A 13,738-nucleotide genomic window follows, 5' to 3' on the forward strand; every position below is an offset into this window, starting at 1 on the left:
GATTCGAGTCTTAATGAAGCAAAACATTTCCTCACGAAATTTCGGTCATTGTATGGGACCGGTCCCCATCGAGCATCGTGATGAATTTTGGGAACTACAATATGTAGCTAAATCTTGTTTCGTAAGCCAGGTATAACGGCTAAAGAGGTAAACGTATTGCGCTCATGTAACCCTTCTCCCACTATTTTGATGATCGTTCACCTCTGCTGAGACCAGCAGTCTGCTTGATAGACATTGGCCATGTTTGGACTGTCGCACCATCAGTTTAATTATTTTTGTTTTCTTTATCTACTTATTCATCTGCTACTAATTCAGTATGATTTTGATTTAGTTATCTGTTTACGTATTTATCTTCATATTTGTTTATGGATTTTTATCACCACGATCTATCTTCAAAGATCTTTGTGTAATTCTGTCTTTGGGGAGTCTGAGACGTACATGGGAGGATGATATTAAAATGGATTTGAGGGAAGTGGGATATGATGGTAGAGAATGGATTAATCTTGCACAGCATAGGGATCGATGGCGGGCTTATGTGAGGGCGGCAATGAACCTGGGGGGTTCCTTAAAAGTCATTTGTAAGTAAATAAGTAATTCTGTTCTATGTCTTATGAGGAAATCTATCCCTAACTGTACATTCGCAAATAGCAAGACTCTAATCATGTCCTGTCGGAAATCGAACACTGTTTTTATTATTTGTAGCCGGATATGCTAATATTTGCATTTATTTCTTTATGTACCATGTTCAAAACTTTCAGAAACGACAGGAAAGGTCAAAAGCATCAATCAGAGATAAGGGCCGTGGCCCGGAAACTTCTAAGTTAAAAGTGTTAAGTCGTAACAATTTAAAAATAAATAGGAGTGCAGACAACCCCTCTTTCACTTGTGCACTTTAGGGTGACTATCAATTAAGAATAAGAAAACCTAAAGTTTACTGTTTGTAGATTTAATAAAATTATGTGCTTTATAATGTTATATTTTATGTATAGAATATTTCCGTAACCATAGATAAGTCCGTGAAACGTTTTAGAAATTCACCACAAATAAACTAAGTAACGGATAATATTGTAATTCTTATACCGATAAAAAGGGAAACTCTCCAAGTTTTGTTAGGAAAAAGCCTGTATCGCATAGCTGCCATTATTTGCCGCTAGGAGGGGTAGTAGTGAAGTAAGTTTGGTTAGGAAAAAACCTGTGATAATTACTTTTTCAATAAGACGACTGTCTAGCTCATTTCCACAATGACGTAAGAGGCTACCTCAACACAAATTTGTCACATTGTTGGATAGGATGTTGTGAACAAGAAGACGAGGCCTTAGTAATGTGGCCACCCAGGTCACCGGATTTAACATCTTGCGATTTTTTTTCTTGTGGGGGTTTGTGAAGGACATTGTTTTTATATCTCCACTCCCAGTTAATCTACAGGAACTTCGCGTCAGTATCACCGCGACTGTGGCACTGATAAAATTGAAGGGTTCAAAACTATAGTGGGCCAAGCGCCATTTACTAAAACCGTAGAAAACAAGGGTACTATGCAGTTAATTTATGAATTTTTTTTATGGTACTGATTATCCGATATTTTCCATTAACCGTCCAGTCCATTCCCTTCATTACCACGGATAATAGAGGTTCTACTGTATTAATTTTATTTTACTAGGTTATTTTACGACGCTTTATCAACATCTTAGGTTATTTAGCGTCTGAATGAGACGGAGGTGATAATGCCGGTGAAATGAGTCCGGAGTCCAGCACAGAAAGTTACCCAGCATGTGGGTTGAGGGAAAACCTCGGAGAAAACCTCAACTAGGTAACTTGCCCCAACCGGGAATCGAACCCGGGCCACCTGGTTTCGCGGCCAGACGCTCTAGCCGTTACTCCATAGGTGTGGACAACACCATCAATAGTAATATGCGTTACAAGAGCGGTATGATGATGTTTTCATATTCGAGGAAAAGATTGAAAAAGCGAAACGTAGTTGAGCTTTTTTAATTTCCGAGAACATGAAAACAAACATACCGCTCGTGTATCGTACATTATTTTGTGCGAAGATCGTTTATTACATACTTGAAAGAGGAATTTCTAATTAGTTGCAATGAAATCTCCATCTTGGTTTCTGTTCAATGACGGCAATTTTGGAAAACAAAAATATCTCTCTTCAACATTGTTGCTATAAAATGTTTTCTGTGTTTACTATACTCCAGCAGGCCGTGATATACGTCTGTCTTTTTTTCCCCCCAGTCTATAAATGCGAACTTAAAACAAACGTTAAGGTTATGTAATTATTTATTTTTCATTTTAATATTTTAACAATATTATTTATATAACATATTGCAGTAATAACATCGGCATCTGGAATCTTGTTGATTTTTTCACGCCTTCGTTAATGTTACTTGCATCACGAATGCAGTAACTTTTGTGGTGGTGTAGAGTTTACTTAATTTTTGCAAATATTTAAAAACAATAATTAACAGTGCAATTTAGGTGAAATTGCAGTGGTAAGTTTCCAATTTATAATTATTACTATGTTAAACGTCTCTAAAAATAATATGTTAAAAGCCTAAAGCAGTAAAATGAATGTCGCGCTTAAGCGGTAAGAAGAGGGAAATTGTTATGTGTGTTACGTTGGGAATACTGAATGTGGTATTTCACACTTACCGCGTATTGGTTCTGTGCGGAAAACAAGCAAATGCGCACGATCTCGTACAAACGTATTGCCAGCCTGTTTTCCAATACTGCTTACTATGGAATAGATAACGAATGTAATACAACACGGAGCTCCATTTATTCTATGTAGTTAGGCTATTCCAAGAATAGTTATTCCAAGATTTATTCCACGATCGTACAACTGAGTCACTTTTAATCAGCCTAAAATAATTTTGTAATTGAGAAGCGTTTTTGCTAAACTCGATAGATGCAAAATTTTGCGAAAATGAGTTACTTATCACAATCATAGCTTCTGTATCACCCTATGCAGTCAGATTTTGCATAAATCTGTTCATACCGTACGTAGAGGGCGATTAGAAATATCTCCTTCCCACAACATAAACTGTGTATATAATAAACAAAGCTCGGAACTTGGGGACTTGTGTGTCGTGTGCATGAATAAGGTTACAGGTACAACGTACACAAAGCTCTCCCTGCAAGTGCTCAGGGACAGTCGTGTGTACTAAGAAAGTGGTCACATCGAATGACAAAAAGACGAACGAATAAACTGTGTCATGTCAAAGCCAATGACATTCAGAGAATTAATTAGAGGTAAACGGTCTGTTTGAAAATAAGAAAATACGTATTATTCGAATGGGTATTGTATACGTTTGAAAATATATTTCTTAAAATTTAGGTACAGAATTTCGTGGAGGAATTCTGAGGAGATACATTATTTTCTTCGAATGGAGAGTTTATATTTTGTAACTTGTGTCAAACAGAAACTAGAGATTGGAAACGGGCATTCATTGAAATACATTGCAGTCCCTTAAATCTGTGGAAAATTTGTCCATAGCCATGGATCAAGTCGTAGTGGAACCTTCCCTAGTAGTGACATAGAAATTGAAAACTATTTTCGAGACAAATTTAGGATACTTATCTTTCTCAGATACGAGATCAGCTAGCAACTACTGAAAATCGAACAGGAAACAGTGACAGTGAAAACATTCAATACTTTATTTCGGCCTAAGACTTTATAATACAATTACAAACCATTTTCAAAATTTGAAATTGTTTAAAATTGAAGCTTTTAAAAAATAAATTTGTAAAATTATCCACGATATAATATAATATTAACAAATATATATTTTTTACCTTTTATTTCTGTCTACTATATTCTTGTTTTTATTGAATATCACTGGCTTCTGTCGAATTGTCAATTAATATTAAATGTGTATTTTTCTCTCTTTTTCTCTTTCTTCTTTATTCTTGCTCTTGTGTTGTATTTATTGGTTTGAATTAAGTTACTTACTGTATTTAGTAAAGTGTCCTTGTAAATTTTGTGTTATATTATTGACTAAGACCACACCGTACACGAGCCTGGCTCTTACGGTAGTGGCTAGAAACATTTTTGTTTTATAAATGTAATTTGTATTCAATAGGTAGCTAGTTAAAATAAATAAAATAAAAAAATTAATTTTGCTCCCGTTACTTCATGTGACGTGGAAATAAGTTTCTTTCGTTTCAAATCATGTTTAACTAACAGACGAAGAAGGTATGGGTTCGAAAAATATTCGAATGTACGGTATGTAGTCATACACTGTAATAAAATATACAGAGCAGAACTGTAAATTTGATATATTTTGCATGTTTATTTATATATATATGCTATAAAATTACTTGTTTCAACCTACCATAATATTATCATTATGTTGTTCCAGCCAGGAACCACTTTTATAGCAGACCTGACAGTACCTCTGTGCTGGAAGCGGGAGTTTGTTGACATTGAAGTCCGGTCGCTTAGCCACGTTCAAAGACACAAGTCCCCAAGTTCCGAGCTTTGATAATAAAACTCGTTTCCTGAGAAAAGTAGTTTTGTGCATCTATCGAGTTTAGCAAAAACGCACCTCAATTTTGTTTGCCGCACTGTTGGCCTAGCCTTACTCCGCAGAGCCGCCCAGACTCCTTTGCGAGGGCCTCTGCGAAACTCCACATGAACTGCGAGGCCTGTACCTCCGGTTAAGACCCTTCATGTAAAGGCATACCAAAATCTAGTACAAGGAAGTTGCATCTGAGAGGATAAATATTTTCGCCTGTATTCAGACTTCCCACATGACACGTCGCACTTGTCCTGATAAGGGTCTGGATCAAGACCAGCTTCCAGAATGAAACAACGGCTACTTGATATGATCCGCACGTCACATCAAGGTTGTTCGGTGGGTTTGACAGTCAAAGACCTCACAGTGTGTCACGCAGGCGTGGCGCCCTCGCGCTGCCGAATTTCTAAACCAGGACTCTATTCATTACCAAACCGCATTCCGGAGGCCTTGCATAGGACTGGTTTCCATGGCAATTAAGAGTTTTATTATGAGATGCCCGTTTGTTTGATTGTGTCTGTGAATTCTGTTAATGGCCTTTGACAATATCTGTCGCTTTTTCACAGCAGAGAATGTGGATTTTGGCTCCTGAAAAAGTTGCGCGGCATCATAATGGACAGTCGATTGTTCTAAGCTTGTTGAGCATGCTTAAATCACCAAACAGGGCAGATTTTATAGCCGTGGGCACTAGTGACTTCATTGGATCAAATTTCTGTATATTTGAAGGACAAAAATAAAATTCTTACAATAATTTATTATCATGATACACTTACTTACTGGTTTTTAAGGAACCCGGAGGTTCATTGCCGCCCTCACATATCGGTCTCTATTAATCCAGTCTCTATCATCATATCGCACCTCCCTCAAATCCATTTTAATATTATCTTCCCATCTACGTCTCGGCCTCCCCAAAGGTCTTTTTCCCTCCGGCCTCCCAACTAACACTCTACATACATTTCTGGATTCGCCCATACGTGCTACATGCCCTGCCCATCTCAAACGTCTGGATTTAATGTTCCTAATTATGTCAGGTGAAGAATACAATGCGTGCAGTTCTGTGTTGTGTAACTTTCTCCATTCTCCTGTAACTTCATCCCTCTTAGCCCCAAATATTTTCCTAAGCACCTTATTCTCAAACACCCTTAACCTAGTTTCCTCTCTCAAAGTGAGAGTCCAAGTTTCACAACCATAAAGAACAACCGGTAATATAACTGTTCTATAAATTCTAAGTTTCACATTTTTTGACAGCAGACTGGATGATAAAAGCTTCTCAACCGAATAATAACAGGCATTTCCCATATTTATTCTGTGTTTAATTTCCTCCCGAGTATCATTTATATTTGTTACTGTTGCTCCCAGGTATTTGAACTTTTCCACCTCCTCAAAAAACAAGTTTTATTATGAGCTCCCATAATTCACTGCTCTCTTAAATTTATTGAGCATATTGCAATTAAATCAAAGCCTTTCCCAAGTATGGAATGAAATGTTTCATATAAAACAATTTTTTTTTCGAAAAAGTAGCAAAAACGAGCAAAATTGTATTAACGTTTTTGTTTGAAATATCTCAAAGAATAACCTCCTGAAATTAATTACATTACTTACGGTTCACCCTGTATTTTTTCATCAAAGCTTATCTCTTTATGAGGGATAAGGTTCTTGAATATATGACACTGGACCCCCAGCCTTTCGAAGAAAATTCAGCTAAGGATCAATGCAAGCGTAGTAAATAATATATCTATAAGATGCTCTTTTCTCCTTTCCTAACTGCCCATGATCCTTTAGGTGCATTTTCATCCGCAAATCTAGTAGCCACGTGTACTTTGTTTACTTTTGTGTCACGCAACGGAGTAAAGAACTCGCCAGTTGCGTAACGGAGTCGAGGGCCATGCGTAACATGACAGTCCACACCTGCCATCTGGCGGGAGGACCTTTCACACTACGACAGTTCACTCAGACAGACCGCGACAAGCGGCAGAAGGCGAAGGAAGTTGGTGTGTATGCTACATACGTAATCCTGCTATCCTGAAACTGCTATAAGACAATTCAAATTTATTTTATCCATGACTGATATCTAAACTGGTCTTTTCTTTCACCGTCCTTAGCAACCTAAACAATGTCTTTATTCACAGCGATGAATTAATTTTGTCTTTTCCATTCCCGTTGCCGTAAATATGCTGTTATGGCCTTGTTTTTAAGGAAGTAAATGGATGTTTCCATGATAGTGTTGTTGCTATTGGCGACAGGACGTAAGTCACATTGCTTCTATAGGAAAGTAAGTAGAAATGTGTTTCATTCAGCAGTAACATAGCAACAAATAAAAGAATCCTCAAAACTCGACGGCCCTTCTAACAGATCTGATATTAAATCATGAAAAATAAAGAAGTGTATTATTTATTACGTAAAATGTGGTATGGAAAAAACATTACCGCGTTTGCTATCACTTGGGCGCAAACTTGTCCTGGACTAGTAAAAAGCTACTTACTGCTCTTAATACATAGATAACTGTTAAATCATACTCTCCATGACAACCAACACATGAGCAACGATAAAATCCATGTAGTCATTCTTTTGTTACTTCTGTATTGTGTATTCTAATTGTATTGTGTATAAAATTGTATAGGCCTATGCATTGTAATAGTAATATACGTTACAAGAGCGGTATATTGACGTTTTCATGGTGGAGGAAAAGATTGAAAAAGCGAAACGTAGTTGAGCTTTTTTAATTTCCGAGAACATGAAAACAAACATACCGCTCGTGCATCGTACATTATTTTGTGCGAAGATCGTTTATTACATACCTGAAAGACGAATTTCTAATTAGTTGCAATGAAATCTCCATCTTGGTTTCTGTTTAATGACGGCAACTTCGGAAAACCAAAATATCTTTCTTCATCATTGTTCCTATAAAATGTTTTCTGTGTTTACTATACTCCAGCAGGCCGTGATATACGTCTGTCTTTTTTTTTCCCCCAGTCTATAAATGCGAACTTAAAACAAACGGTAAAGTTATGTAATGATTTATTTTTCATTTTAATATTTTAACAATATTATTTATATAACATATTGCAGTAATAACATCGGCATCTGGAATGTTGTTGACTTTTTCACAGCTTCCTTAATGTTACTTGCATCACGAATGCAATAACTTTAGTGGAGTAGTAGAGTTTACTGAATTTTTTTAAATATTTAAAAACAATAATTAACAGTGCAATTTAGGTGAAATTGCAGTGGTAAGTTTCCAATTTATAATTATTACTATGTTAAACGTCTTTAAAAATAATATGTTAAAAGCCTAAAGCAGTAAAATGAATATGACGCTTAAGCGGTAAGAATAGGGAAATTATGTGTGTTACGTTGGGAATACTGAATGTGGTATTTCACACTTACCGCGTATTGGTTTTGTGCGGAAAGCAAGCAAATACGCACGATCTAGCACAAAAACTACTTACTGCCCTCAATACATAGATAACTATTAAATCATTCTCTCCATGACAACCAACACACGAGCAACGATAAAATCCATGTAGTCATTCTTTTGTTACTTCTTTACAAACAACACATTACAAAGAAAAGGCGTACAATTTAAAATTAAATTTAGATATCACTAATGGATAAAATAATGTTTAGCACACGAAAGTAAACAATTGAATGCTCTTGAGGAAATAATCACCTTCGACTTCGCCTTGGGACATAAAATTTTCGCCCGCGAAAAAATCTAATTTTACTTTCTTTTATATTCATTCATAGTGTTCTGCCTAAGGGCAAGTCTTTCACTGCAAACCCAGCATTCTCCAATCCATCCTATTTTCTGCCTTCCTTTTAGTCTCCGCATATGATCCATATATCTTAATGTCGTCTATCATCTGATATCTTCTTCTGCCCCGAACTCTTTTCCCGTTCACTATTCCTTCCAGTGAGTCCTTCAGTAGGCAGTTTCTTCTCAATCAGTGACCCAGCCAATTCCTTTTCCTCTTTCTGATCAGTTTCAGCATCATTCTGTCTTCACCCACCCTTTTCAACACAGCTTAATTTCTTATTCTGTCTGTCCATTTCACACGTTCCATACTTCTCCATATTCACATTTCAAATGATTCTAGTCGTTTCTCTTCACTTCGTCGTAATGTCCATATTTCTGCCCCATGTAATGCTACACTCCACACAAAGCACTTCACTAGTCTCTTCCTTAGTTCTTTCTCCAGAGGTCCGCAAAAGATGCTCCTTTTTCTATTAAAAGCTTCCTTTGTCATTACTATCCCCCTTTTGACTTCATGGCAGCAGCTCATGTTACTGCTTATAGTACACTCCAAGTATTTGAAGTTGTTCACTTGCTCTACTGACTGATTTAGAATTCTTAAGTTTATTCCTTTACTTTTCTTCCTATGAACATGGTCTTCGTCCTGTTTGCATTTATCTTCATTCCATACTGCTCACAGCTGTCATTTAGCTCTAGTAGCATATCCCTTAGTATTATCTCCTCTTCTGCTAACAACGCCGTATCATCAGCAAATCCTATACACTTAATTCTTCTTCCTCCTACTATCACTCCTCCCATGTTCTGAAAACAGTTCTTCACTAAATCCTCCTAGTAGATGTTGAACAGAGTAGGTGATACAGGCCATCATTCTCGTATTCCTCTCCATATTTCACTTCCTACTGACATATCTTCTCCTATCCTGAATTTGACTCATTTCCTATAAAGTTTACTGAACAGCCTCCTCTCTTTCCAATCCACACCGATTTTCTTTAGGTTCCCCATCAGTTTATTCCAAGCCACTCTGTCAAAAGCTTTTTCTAAGTCCACGAATACCACATACATTTCTTTATTCTTCTCTAGGTATCTTTCGCCGATTGTTCGTAGCAATTATTATTATTATTATTATTATTATTATTATTATTATTATTATTATTATTATTATTATTATTATTATTATCATTATTATCATTATTATTATTATCATTATTATTATCATTATTATTATTATTATTACCATTATTATTATTGTTATTATTATTATTGTTATTGTTATTATTATTAGTTGGCAGGCCGAAGGGGAAAAGACCTTTGGGGAGGCCGAGACGTAAATGGGAGGATAATATTAAAATGAATTTGATGAAGGTGGGATATGATGATAGAGACTGAATTAATCATGCACACCATAGGGACCAATGGCGGGCATATGTGAGGGCGGCAATGAAACTCCGGGTTCCTTAAAAGTCATTTGTAAGTAAATATTATTATTATTATTATTATTATTATTATTATTATTATTATTATTATTATTATTTATTTTTATGCAGTGATTTATTAATCTGTGGCCGGGAGGAAAAAGGTCTTAAGTAAAAATTTTATACTTTTCAGGAGAGCAGTAGAAAGATTGAAATTGGTGTCAATTATAGAGTTTTTTAATTAAGAGGTTTTTCTTGGATATTATTTGTTTACATTTCTTCTAAAATAGGAAATGTTGCTCATTAAGCAATTTTCTTGATCATTTCCTAAAATAGCCGCACTTAAGCCCTTTTAAAACTACAACCCAAACTGAGAAGAAGGGACCATTTAAACTTAAGACCTTTTTCATGTCAAAATAAATGGGAAATGTAAATTATTAGGAATGCAAAATAGGTCTTAAACAATATAGGACTGTTTACCTGGTGCTTAAAGTTTTAAAAGGGAAGGACATCAGTATGTGATGAAATGGCTAAAATACAAGTTAGACCTTTTTAATAGGAAAGCATGGAAAGTAAACATGTGATGGTTTGTAAGGAATAAAGTATTAAATATTCTTAAGTCCTTTATTCTGTGTGTGCTCGATTCAAAAAGTACTTAGGACATTTGGTAACGCTCTATAAATCCAGTCAGGAGTCTTATTTGACTTAACCGTTTTACCAGAATGTATAGAATTGTTTCCGCTTTCAGAATATATAAAAATCTCATTTTCACAAAAAATTGACTTAAGACCTTTTTCCTCCCGGCCACAGATTTCTATTCAGCTTGTGACCTACTTTTAATCTCTAATTAGGCTAAGGATTACTGTATTCATTTTAAAAACAATGGAAAAATAAAGCATGTACCTTATTCTATCTGAAAACGCAAAACCTTTGTCATTTATTTCGAAGGCGTGGAGTGAATGTCTCTAGGAAGTTAATGATGGAAAAAAAAAAAAATTGACACGCTATGTAAAATTCATAAAACTACCAGATAATTAAGACAGAAAAGAATTGAATTAACCTTTACATTATAAAATGAAAGACCACGTTCAGTAAGTGAATCGTGAAAATGTACAACTCTTTTTCTCCTTAAACATGGGCGTGGACGCCTAAAGACGTAATTGTGGCAATGAGATAATATCAGCCATTAAGCAAACAAAGTAATGATGAAAGGGAAGTACATTGACAAAAATGTGACCTGAAAAAGTCTATAACAAAAGCAATTGATGACAAAAACAATGGCTATCACATCATACAACAGCAGTACTAAACCACTTGAAGGCAAATACCACGATAATAGTGCTCTCGCTTGCAAAAAAGAAACTGTCGTTAACTGTAATACAACTATCACATGTCATGTTCCTGACGCCATTATCCTTCGACGTACAAGAAACAGAAACAAACAAACACGATATTTAATGTATTTCTTCAACAAGGTTTACCGGAAAATAGGAAAAGATTCCGGAAGAGTTGAACGGTGTAAGGTCAGTTTCCTTTCGAGACAAGTGACGGAGTTTCTGTTATGATAAATCGGGAGCTACCGAACTTAATAACATCGTGTTCTCATACATTAGATGCAAGGAAGGGCCTTGATGAATACCTCCGTCTCTGTGTAACCTTCGGAATATTTCAGGGAGTCTAGTCTGCTGTAATTGTAGTGTGGAGAGCCCCAAACTGGCTGCGGGCTAGCAATTCGAGTGAGAGGTGAAAAGAAGGTCGAATGGTAGGAATATTAGAAAGCAGAGTTAGCATCTATCTTTATTGAACAACACTTTTAAAATACATTATCTTTCCAGACGCGATAGATTCTTATGCTTAGAGCGTGCAATATTTATTTATGTATTTACTTATTTATTTGTAAGTTTATTTACTTATACAGAATTAATATATTCTTAATATGTTAAACAATTACCATAAATAAATAGTCGCTGATGTAAAGTACGCTTATGTGTCAACATCTTTTACTACAGTAAATATATGATGTGGTCATGCTACAAATTTATAGACTATACTTATTCCTTCAATGATTCGTTCATTTATTCATTTATCCATACATTTATTTACTCAATGATAGATTAATTTATTCTATATATATTTATTTATTCATTTGCGTATGTACTTCCTAACTTATTTACTTCCTTACTTAATTATTTATTTGTATATTTATTACTGCATTAGTTTGTTTTTTATATTGCATGTTCGCTTATTTCTAATTTATTTATTTTTTAGCTGTTTGTTTACTTGCTTATCTTCTTAATTGCTTATTTGTTTCTTTACTTGTTTATTTATTTATTTGTTTATTTATTTATTTACTTATCTATTTATTTGCTCACTTCTTTTCTTATTTATTTACTTAACTACTTATTTACTACTTAGTTGCTTATTTATTTATATATTTACCTGTTTATTTATTTATTACTGTATTTGTTTGTTTGCATGTTCCCTTATTTCTAGCTTATATATTTGTTTAGTTGTTTGTTTACTTGCTTAACTTCTTAATTGCTTATTTGTTTCTTTACTTGCTTATTTATTTATTTATTTATTTATTTATTTATTTATTTATTTATTTATTTATTTATTTACTCCTTTTCTTATTTATTTACTTAACTACTTATTTCCATACTTACTTAGTTGCTTATTTATTTATATATATTTATTTATTTATTCATTTATTTATTTGTTTACTTATCTATTTATTTATTTATCTATTTATTACTGCATTTCTTCGTTCGTTTGCATGTTCGGTTATTTATTTATTTATGTATTTATTTATTTATTTACTTATTTATTTACTTATGTATTTATTTATTTATTTACTTATTTATTTAAGTATGTATTTATTTATTTATGTATTTATTTATTTATTTACTTATTTATTTATGTATTTATTTATGTATTTATGTATTTATTTATTTATGTATTTATGTATTTATTTATTTGTTATTTATTTATTTATGTATTTATTTATTTATTTATTTATTTATTTATGTATTTATTTATTTGTTTACTTATTTATTTATTTATTTATTTATTTATTTATTTATGTATTTATTTATTTATTTACTTATTTATTTACTTATGTATTTATTTATTTATTTACTTATTTATTTAAGTATGTATTTATTTATTTATGTATTTATGTATTTATTTATTTATTTACTTATTTATTTATGTATTTATTTATGTATTTATGTATTTATTTATTTATTTATGTATTTATGTATTTATTTATTTGTTATTTATTTATTTATGTATTTATTTATTTATTTATTTATTTATGTATTTATTTATTTGTTTACTTATTTATTTATTTATTTATTTATTTATTTATGTATTTATTTATTTATGTATTTATTTATGTATTTATTTATGTATTTATTTATTTATGTATTTATTTATTTATTTGTTTACTTATTTATTTATTTATTTATTACCGCATTTGTTCGTTTGTTTGCATAGTCGTTTATATATAACTTATTTATTTGTTTGGTTGTTTGTTTATTTGCTTAGCTTCTTAATTTCTTATTTCTTCATTTGTTTCTTTACTTGTTTATTTCTTATTTATTCATTTACTTCCTTACTTATTTACTTACTTACCTATTTATTTATATACTTACTTAAATATATATTTATACTGTACATATTTATATTTATTTGTTTGTTCGTTTGCATATTCGCTTGTTTCTTAATAACTAATTTTTTTATTTGTTTGTGAGCTTATTTTCTTATTTTCTTAATTGCTTATTTGTTTGTTTATTTTTATTTATTTATTTACTCATTTACTTCGTTATAAAAAGGTGTATAAAATACACTTATTAATTTCAGGAACTAAAAGATCAGTGTTTTAATATATTTTTACCTATTTACAAGACCGTAGTATCTCTTACAGTGTAAATTGCATTATAGCAAATGCAAGGATGAGCGGTGGTTAACTTGCAACGGACTAACAAATATCATTATGCAGCATTGCCAATAATTACTCTTATTCACTTGTGTGTAGTGGTAAGCGTGTT

This window comes from Periplaneta americana, chromosome 14 (assembly GCF_040183065.1).
Source record: "Periplaneta americana isolate PAMFEO1 chromosome 14, P.americana_PAMFEO1_priV1, whole genome shotgun sequence".
NCBI lineage: Eukaryota > Metazoa > Arthropoda > Insecta > Blattodea > Blattidae > Periplaneta > Periplaneta americana.